Source organism: Amphiura filiformis, chromosome 6 (assembly GCF_039555335.1).
Source record: "Amphiura filiformis chromosome 6, Afil_fr2py, whole genome shotgun sequence".
Classification (NCBI taxonomy): Eukaryota; Metazoa; Echinodermata; class Ophiuroidea; order Amphilepidida; family Amphiuridae; genus Amphiura; species Amphiura filiformis.
The window spans coordinates 43,188,876-43,198,566 of NC_092633.1; the positions used below are offsets into that span (position 1 = coordinate 43,188,876).

The following is a 9,691-nucleotide window of genomic DNA, read 5'->3' on the forward strand; positions in this document are numbered from 1 at the left end:
ATTTGCATTGTAACAATTCGTTATGTAACAGACTCAAAACCAAGCAACGATGAAACCAGTCCCCGTCGGAGACATGCCGGACTACCGAGAACTCGCAAGACCAAAGTGACCAGTACTGTGACCAGACCTGGGGGTCATGGGGTCAATTTAGCCATAACACCATCACCTGTTAGCAAGTACATGAATGGATCGCCGTCTGATAGAGGCGTGAGCAATGGTATTTTAGGGGCCAAACCTAGAGTAGTGACAGGTGAGTGGAGCTAAGGATGCAGGCTGTGATGGGTCATCTTTAAAATTAGCTGATTAAGGGACTGTGCTCTGAAGGGAATATTGTAGAATATGAATAAATGGGTTTGTACATTGTAGTTCATGATGAGAGTTATCCGGTTTGAATGGTATATCTAATTAAGATATAAACTGATTAAAGTACTAATTAGTTGAGTCAAGTTACCATGTATATAAGGGTGAACTACAATGGCTGTTGTTTATCAATTCATTGCTGGGGCATAGGCAGAAACCTTAAGACCCTAGGGTGCACAGTGGTAAGAATAGCCCTTCAATGCCACAAAATAAGTTGATTTTGCATGTTATTTGGCTTAGACCTTGTTGGGGGTGCGTTCGCAGCCGCTGAATATATATGCCCTAGCATAGACAATAAAACTTAGTACGAGAAGCAGCATTGACGGGAATACATTACAAATGATGCCAATATTTCTTTGTTTTCTTTTACCAGTTGAGAAGAAAGTACGAGGAGAGCGTCCGCACACCAAGTCATCAAACAGAGGTCAACACACTTCACAAACACTGAATGATGTACTGAGTTTAGAAGATGAGGCCGGTAGTGAAGATGAAGATGTGGACGTGGTTGGTTTATTCGCTTCAGAACAAGCAGTCCGAGGTAAAGGTGTGTTGTTTTTTGCATTTTCCTCAAAATAATTGTTTGCTACAAAGTTGTTAACTCTCTCCACATGGGTGTCAAGTGCAGACGACGAGTTTCAAATATTTTTAAAAACTCAAAAATTTCAGAATTGTAAATTTTCATGAACATATTTGGGGATCAGAATGAAAAATGCATTAAAATGGGTCCAGAAAAGACTAGTGTTGGTTCAGTGGTATTTGAGATAGCTCTTGATATTTTGAAATATCCCAAATCTTAAACTTTATGTTGAAGCCTATATTTCTCATGTGATGTGTATTTAGCAGCTGCAGGGCTTCAATCCTGAGCCAAAGATGTTCAATTCTCGTGTTTCACAATACGATGCGTCGCCAGCGGTTGCTCTTGGCAGTCAAATTTTTCGTCACAAAATATGCTAATTTGGTAGCTCATTAATTTCATTCCGTCAAGGGGTACTACACCCCTGGCCAATTTTGTGCCTATTGTGGCATTAAACTCTACAAGAATAACCCATTGCTGCCAGACAAGATATGGATATTATAGGGGCAAGGACTACAACCACTGCACTGAAAATAGGCACAAAATTGGGCAGGGATGTAGTACCCCCTTAAGTGTTTTCCCATTTTAATACCCTACCTGCGTGAATTTGGCTAACTTACAGCTTTTAAAGCACCCCCTTACATTGCACTTTTAGCATGCGATTGGGCAAAAATCCGAGCACAGACAATTTGGAGCACAGAATGGTTAACTGCTAGGTAAGGCTGCTTGGAACGCAAAATGGTTAGTGCTAAAATTGAACTACTTTTTGTGTTCCAAGCAGTCAATTTGTCACCCTGAGTTATTATAACCTTATTTTTTATTTACAGTTAGTAAGTTTTTGAGCGGGTTTCAGAAGGCAGGGGGCAAACCTTGTTGAATGGTACTGTCCATATATCACCTCTTGAAAATATACTTACCATTATACTCATATATATTCAATATTTATATATTAATGTATTCCAGGAAAAGCAACTAAATCTTCCAGCTACATACCAACCGGGGGTAGCAGTTACACTACAAAGGACTTGAACAACAGGCAAAGGCAAGCCGATAAACTTGGGACTAAACCTGTGAAGACGAGTAGTAGTAGTGGTGGTACAGGAATAGTACCAAGTGGACAATATCAACCTAGTTTTGCAGGAGGAAAAGGGAGTAGAGGGAGTAGAGAAAAGAATAACCAACATGCGAATACTAAACCGTCTAACAGGTCCAGGTACGAATCAAATGAAATGAAATCAACTAAACTGGCCTCAAAAAGAAACTTATAATTTTTCACAAGGTCATATCTTAAAATCCTGTCCATAAAAATGAACCAACATTACACACAGGATTACTTCAATACTCCATTCTAAACACATGTCAGTAACTAAGCAGTTGTCCAACTGACACAACAGCAAAATGCACTGACATGGAACACCTTCCTGGACCACATTCACAGCCCAACAGATTTCTTTTGCTGGGTTCCAATTATCAGGGATGTCAATTCTCCGTAAATTTACGGAATTCCGTAATTTTGTAGATTGACAAAATTTTCCGTATTTTCCCGTTATTTCGTGATTTTTTCCGTTTTTTTCTGTATCTTTTTAATTTTCCGAAATGTTTTTTTAATGCCGCAAATCACCGTCTGGCAAAATAAATTAATAAGTAAATAGCGCCATCATTTGTCGTCTCTCTTACATTTGTACAACCTCTGTTACCAGTTTCATGTGGAGCGATAATACACATTACACAAATGCGTTATGTGAAAGCGAGAATGGAATGGCTGTACAAGAGACCGATTCCAAATCAAAGATGGCGATCGCGATCAAAACATCGTGTGTACCGAGCGAGTAATATTGTGCTGTAATTTGTGTCCAAAATGGAAGTTGATCGGAGCGCAGACATCAAGAAAATCGATCATGGAATAAAGAATGGTTGGAACTGGAAATGGATGGAGGTAAAAGTGCAAAAAAGAGGGGATTTTATTTTTTTAAAGCTGATATTTGGTTAAATTAAAGGAGTATTTACATGACGATTTACTGCCATTTTACCCCACGATTACAGCTTCCTAAGGGCTCTAAACATGCAGAAACCCTACAGCTTCGGGGGACGAAGCCCCCTCGACCCCCACCAGGGGCCCTTAAGCGGGTCCCTTGACCCAACGCCATATGGGCTTCGCGCCTCCGGCGCTCGCCACTGTCACTCTCATTAACAATTTACTTCTAATATTTTCCGTAATTTTTTCAAAGCATCATTGACATCCCTGAATTATTCGCCTGTGAATGTGGTCCCGGAAGCTGTTCCGTGTCAGTGCAATTTATTGTTGTGTCAGTTGGACAACTGCTTGGTTACTGACATGTGTTTAGAGTAGAGTATTGAAGTAATCCTGTGTGTAATTTTTGTTCATGTACAGGCGAATAATTGGAACCCAGCAAAAGAAGTTTGTTGGGCTGTGAATGTGGTCCAGGAAGGTGTTCCATGTCAGTGCATTTTGCTGTTGTGTCAGTTGGACAACTGTTTGGTTACTGACCAGTGTTTAGAGTAGAGTATTGAAGTAATCCTGTGTGCAATTTTTGTTCATTTTTATGGACAGGATTTTAAGGTATGACCTTGTGAAAAATAATAAGTTTCTTTTTGAGGCCAGTTTATATTGTCAAATCACAACAATGCCAACGTTGGGTTTTCAAAATAAGGAGATTTTGCTTAGTGACATATTTGCATATTTTGGAACCATATCAAGAATTACTGGGCAAAAATGTTCAATAAATCTGCTTTAAACAACCTGAAAACGTTGTCATTATAATTGTTCCCATTTTAGCGGGACCACCAGCATTTTTTTCTACAAATGTTCAATTTTCACTTTCTATAAGTTCATAATTTAGACATCTATTGGAGGAAATCGCAAAATCAAATTTATTTTTAATAACATTTTAATCTGCAATTTACGAGTTTGTTAAGGTAATGCGCGAGATCGGGAGATGAACACAAAATTTGGGAGGCGGCATCTCTGTAAATGTCAAGCAGGTGACATGGGGGAAGGAGGAGAAAACCTCACCCCTTAAAACAGTGAAAGTTATGCAGCAAAACAAAGATACAAAAGTAAAGTCGCAAGTTGGTAGTTTCAAGACTGCTGAGGTGGTGTTTGTGTCATACGTATCTGTTCAAGCCAATAGAATGTGTGAATGGGGGCCATTCATGCAGGACATACTTCTGGTTTTGTACAGGTGCACGGCACCAAAGAAAATCAACTCAGCAGCCAGGATGTCTTGAAACTACCAACTTGCGACTTTATTCTCATTGCGTGGTAGCAAGTCACATATATGTTTTATTCTATTACCCCACGACTCATTATTCAAAATCGCGCACTGATTTGTTGAAACGCGTCACATGAAAGACCATTAATTAGCAATAAAGTGGCCAGGGCAACAAACTTTATGTTCTTCTTGCATCACAGCGTACAGCAAAGCGCGACGCAGTATATTAGCGCCGTTCCACATTCTACGCCAAAGCATTACGCTTGCTTACGCATTCTGCAATACTCGCTATCACTTACGCTTTGGCTTCGCGTAGGTACCTTGAGGTAAACAACAACAAAGTGATATTTTCTCTTTAAATCGCACTATTTTGTGGTAATAGAATAGAAATAAAGGGTGCAGCATTATCCTTTACACGCAAATAATGTATCCTCGGCAGTAAAAACCAACGCACTGAATGGTCTATTGTTCTATTGTGTCCGATTTGGCGCTGACATATTGGAAAATGTTGCCAATCAATATTCATGAGAGTGTACATTCAACGTCCAATTTTCGAAATTGGGTGACTTGTGCTTGGCAGGTGTAAAATACATCTGACTGGGCGTTTTAAATACGTAACGCATAAAGGCATTGACATCATCGAATGGCTGCCTATAGTGCTGTTAGCGTTAGGCCTATGGGGGGGCTGTGTTTAGTTTCTATAATAATTATTATAAGGCCTACATTTTGTCATTCCTTTTCTTTTCTCTGTACTTACTCTTTCCTTGAAGTATCACTCCCTCTTCTTATCTCCCTTCCCTTCTCCATCCCTTCTTACGTTTTGTCCACTCTCATTCCTATCATTTTTCTTACCTTTCTATTTATTTACTTCTATTTATTTATTTCTCTTCATTTCTTCCTCTTTCTCTCTTTCTCTCTTCCTCCAATCCCCCTCTCATTCTTCATATCCCTTCTTTCACCTCTTCCTCCCTCATCCCTTCCCAAGACCTCTCACAGAAGAGCTGCCCCTCTTCAGTACGCCACTGTTTATGACATTCTCCTTCTTAAAATAAAATAAAATGTCAATTTGTGAAACAACTTTTATATAGGCCTATATTGGTATACTTATTATTTGTTACATGTATACGTATAGCTATTACCATTATACAGTACTATAGACATGTAGACACGGCAGCCTTGATTTGTAATCATTCAGCAAGCGCAATAAATTTATTTAAATGAAGCACCTGAAGTCAGTGGGGTGATCACGAACTGTACTCGGCGGCTAATATGTGCTTTTTGTGCTTACGGCTACTCAATCACATCCTTGTGTGTTATGGTAACAAACGGTACTTTTCGTTCCAGACGTCGCTTTCACACACCTTTCGTTTGGTCACTTATTGACAGTAGCCTGCTAGGTAAAGCGTTAATACACTGTCGGGTCAGCTTACCGATTTAATGGCGGAAGCCCTTTGTCCCAAACAAAAGGTACCTTTTCGATGAATAGCTTGTCAGATTTCAAATCGGCACAAGGTTTCAATGCGTTCACGTAATCTATTTCTTCTCCATCTTTAATAGCTCCATGGTAAAAACGTTGAAATAATAGGTGAGGCGCAGGCGAACTCATTATTTACGTTTTTACTGCCTCTGACACATTATTTGTGTGTAAAGGATAATGCATTACCCTCTATTTCTTAATTTAAAAATGAATGGCCTCTATTTAGGAGGAGTTGTAAAAATTTTGAATTATCAACTCCTTGGAGGGGATTTTCATTTATGAATTCCAAAATGTTTTCAGGGAAACTGTTTTCAAATTTCATGAAAGTTGCAATATTTTTCACTTTTCAGTGTATGTCAGTGATATGATGAATTATAATAAGATTTATTTCTATTCCAAACCATAGGCATCATCATTCAGCTGGTGTTATAAATCTTGAGCCTGATGATGACTTAGGTCCTCCACTACGTTTGAAGACATCCAACCAGTCATCAGGTGGTGCAAAGCCAAAGCAAAAGGTAAGAGGACGTAGACAAAAATCTGTAAGAAAAGGGTGTGTTGAATAATGAGTAAATGTATCATTGTGACATCTGAATTGAATAAGATGAAATTAACTGATATCAATCCCCAGATAAAAATACCTTGCCCTTCCCAGAATCACCCTCATTTCAGCAAATTAAACTCCTATTACTTAGCTCATGTTTCCTTTGTTTTCATGTTATCAATAGACTTGCTAGACATTAGTTGATAGTCAAGAAATTAACATACTTTGCAAGATCTGGTTGTGCTCAGTTTGTTGAGGTACTTTTTGTCACTATCGAATCATGTTGAACTAGATAGCAAATCTGTACAGAAAATTTAAATGGAAGAAATGCATTGTGGGAAGTGTTAGATATCTTCTTTGATTTTGATCGGGCTTAGGCTTAGGTTTTTTTCCTGTAGGTGGCCTGAAAACCTAAATGCAAAATATGTTTTTTTAATTGGGTGTTGCCAAATTTTGAGTTGTATTGCTCCAGTGGTTTTGATATTAGAAGCAAAAATGTGTATGACATGCCGTGGTTTGGAAAGTTCACATAAAATGGCGGTCCCGTGTACCAGATGAGCAATATCTGGACATGTAATAGTTGCAGGCCTTTTCGTAAAGAGCAAGGGATCAGGCTGGGCCTGTTGTCTATCACACTCAGCATTTAGGTCAACTTGCACTGAGAGGTTTGGCAGTATATCGGGCTGTGACGCGCTGTGAGGGATGCTATCATACTTACAGCATGGATAAATGCTGGTTTATTATTATTATTGTTGTTGTTGTTGTTGTTGTTGTTGTTGTTGTTGTTGTTGTTGTTGTTGTTGTTGTTGTTGTTGTTGTTGTTGTTGTTGTTGTTGTTGTTGTTGTTGTTGTTGTTGTTGTTGTTGTTGGTCATTTCATTATGTAATGTTTTTTCAATGAAGTTCTGGCACTGGGAGTAATTGTATGCAAATTAATTTGTTCTTCTTTCAGAGGCCACCCAAGAAACTTGATGATGACACTGTTTGATGGAAATTTGTGAAAAGAAGAACAAGATTGGGAGAATGTTATGAGAGGTTGCCGTTGATGTATTGAATTATGCATGTGTCATTCCTAAACCATGGGGGATGTTCTTGGTACAAATTCCCATACATTGATGTGATGCAAACACAGGTCATAATATCAGCCATCGGATATATCGATGAATTTTTACAAAAAAATTGACTATTAAGTGTAATTTTTTGACATTTTTACCTGAAATGTCAGAAAATTTGGTCAATCTTGTGTAAAATCTGGCTGGAAATAAGACCTATATTTGCTGATCAGCCAATTTGAAATTGGTACAGTGCTGGGTCCCTTTAGATTCGTGAGTGTACTCCCCTACTCAAATTGAGTACCCATTGGGCCTGAAGTATTTTCACATGAAGTAGGTTAGTGTTTTAGGTTGGAATTGCAAGGGCCTGCTGGAGGCTGGTAACACATGATAGTATATGAGTGGGTGCTCCTGGGTATGATGTCATGGTCATGATCTTAAACCCAAGACTATAATCTGTTGAAAACTATTATAGTAGATATTATATATGTATTATATCATAATGTCAGTAATATTTAATGAAATATATTTGCAAATGAATTTCATTACTTTGCTCAAGCATAGACTATACTATTAATTTAAGATAAGTTATAGAAATTATAATTTCAATAATTTACAAAAATATTCAATATTTTGGTCAAATACTATAATTTATTTTTTTAAACAAAAGTAAATCAATCAAAATTAATTCTATATGTGGGAAAAATAGTTTTTATATTGATTTTATTTGATATTGTGTGGAAAGTAAACAGAATTCCATGTATGATATTAAGAAAACTTAGCAGATCCTGAAATATACAAGCATACATAAAATTGCTCATAATCACAGCGGAGAGAGTGCTCACATAGTTGTACAAATATGGTTGGTCTTCGCACACCAGCTCAACACCTAAAAGCAGATAGGTTTGGTAATGGTTGACAAAGTTTAACCCCCCCCCCCCCACCTGATTGGCAAGTTATAATTAGTACACTAACCTTGTATATATCAAATAACTTGACTAGCTTTGTTAACGCTTCGCATGCTAGCCATAACCTTCAACATAAAAAGTCTTGAGAAAAGTTTTTGAGATATTTTCTCAAAATATCAAGAGCTATCTTAAGAACCACTGATTCAATACGGGGCTTGTTTGTTTCATTTTAATGCATTTTTCATGCTGATTCCAAATATGGTCATGAAAATATCTGAAATTGTTCGATTTTTTTTAAAATTTGAAACTCGTCGTCTGCACTCAACACCCGCATGGAGAGTGTTAAAAGAGATTGTTGCCAACAAGTACACAAGTTGATGAGATAATAGGATTAGTTTGATATGCCAATCAAATTTGATCAATGATCATATGTAATGATGCAGACAGATTGGTGCAGCTGACGTCATAGCATAGATACAGGGTGAGTCAAAAAAGTGCAATAGAGAAAAGAATCCATTTCTATTTAAGAACCGAGTTGAACCTTTTAGGTTTTAAAACATTTTATATATGGTATATCCATCAGTGACCTTGTGTGACAAAATTAAGGAATTAGCATTTACCGTTTATGACACATTTTATAGCACTACCCAATTTTAATGTTTGTCCAAGAGACATCTAAAATTTGAATGTCAGCCCACTCTGTGTAAGGTAGATTTGGAATAACTGCCATTTTCTTAACCTCATTGGCATTGAAATAAAATGGAGCACCGAAAGTGTTATTGCCCTTGGTCTTGTTTAAGGAGAAGAAACATTATTTGTTGTTATTTTCATTTTACCTTTACTTTAAAGATGTTTATTCTCTATCAAAAACATACAAATTTGTAGGCGGGTTTTTCAAATGTCAAAATGAAATGAGCGCAAATTGAAGTGGAGTGAATTACAAAATATCCAGTAAGTTGGACATATTGGGATTAAAAAAACTGGAGTTGTGGAGTCGAGTGAGGTATGAAGGACTTAAAGTAATGTTAGAAAGTTTGTTTGAACAGAAAAAAAAGAAATTAAAATAACACAAAAATCAACCTTATTTAAGTTAAAGTTAGTTTCAGATCTGGTGCCTTTACCGTGCACTGTGTGCTCTCATTCAAAATACATGGTATCTCGTGGACAAATAACGAAATTGGGTATCGCAGCAAAAGGACTCATAAAACTTAAACGGTAGTCGCGATTCACGTCATATTTTGACAGAAGGTGGCCATTGAGTGTGGCATTTATAGAATCTTGGGAAAGTTCGACTTGGTTCTTACATAAATATAGATTATTTGCTCTCTATTGCAGTTTTTTTGACTCACCTTGTAGTAAATGGCAATCCTCATGAGCCAGCATTTATATCACTCTGGCTCTGCAAAACAAAAGGGGGATCTTGCAATGGTTCCATCTATGTATGTTCCATTTTAGTTGATGTTTTCTTTTTCCTAATATCTGGAGATCTGTATGGGATACAGTGATGTAACTTGGTAGCAGGGCACAAAATATGCTAATAAAGT

The 9,691-nt window shown here is 37.4% G+C and overlaps 1 long non-coding RNA gene across 1 annotated transcript; it reads left to right on the forward strand.

The window, feature by feature from the left end:
• The first annotated feature begins 2,079 nt into the window (after window positions 1–2,079).
• On the forward strand, window positions 2,080–9,184 carry LOC140155459 (uncharacterized). Its single transcript, XR_011859386.1, has 3 exons — window positions 2,080–2,147; window positions 6,051–6,162; window positions 7,140–9,184. It is a non-coding gene; the product is annotated as an uncharacterized lncRNA (long non-coding RNA).
• The last annotated feature ends 507 nt before the right edge of the window (window positions 9,185–9,691 follow it).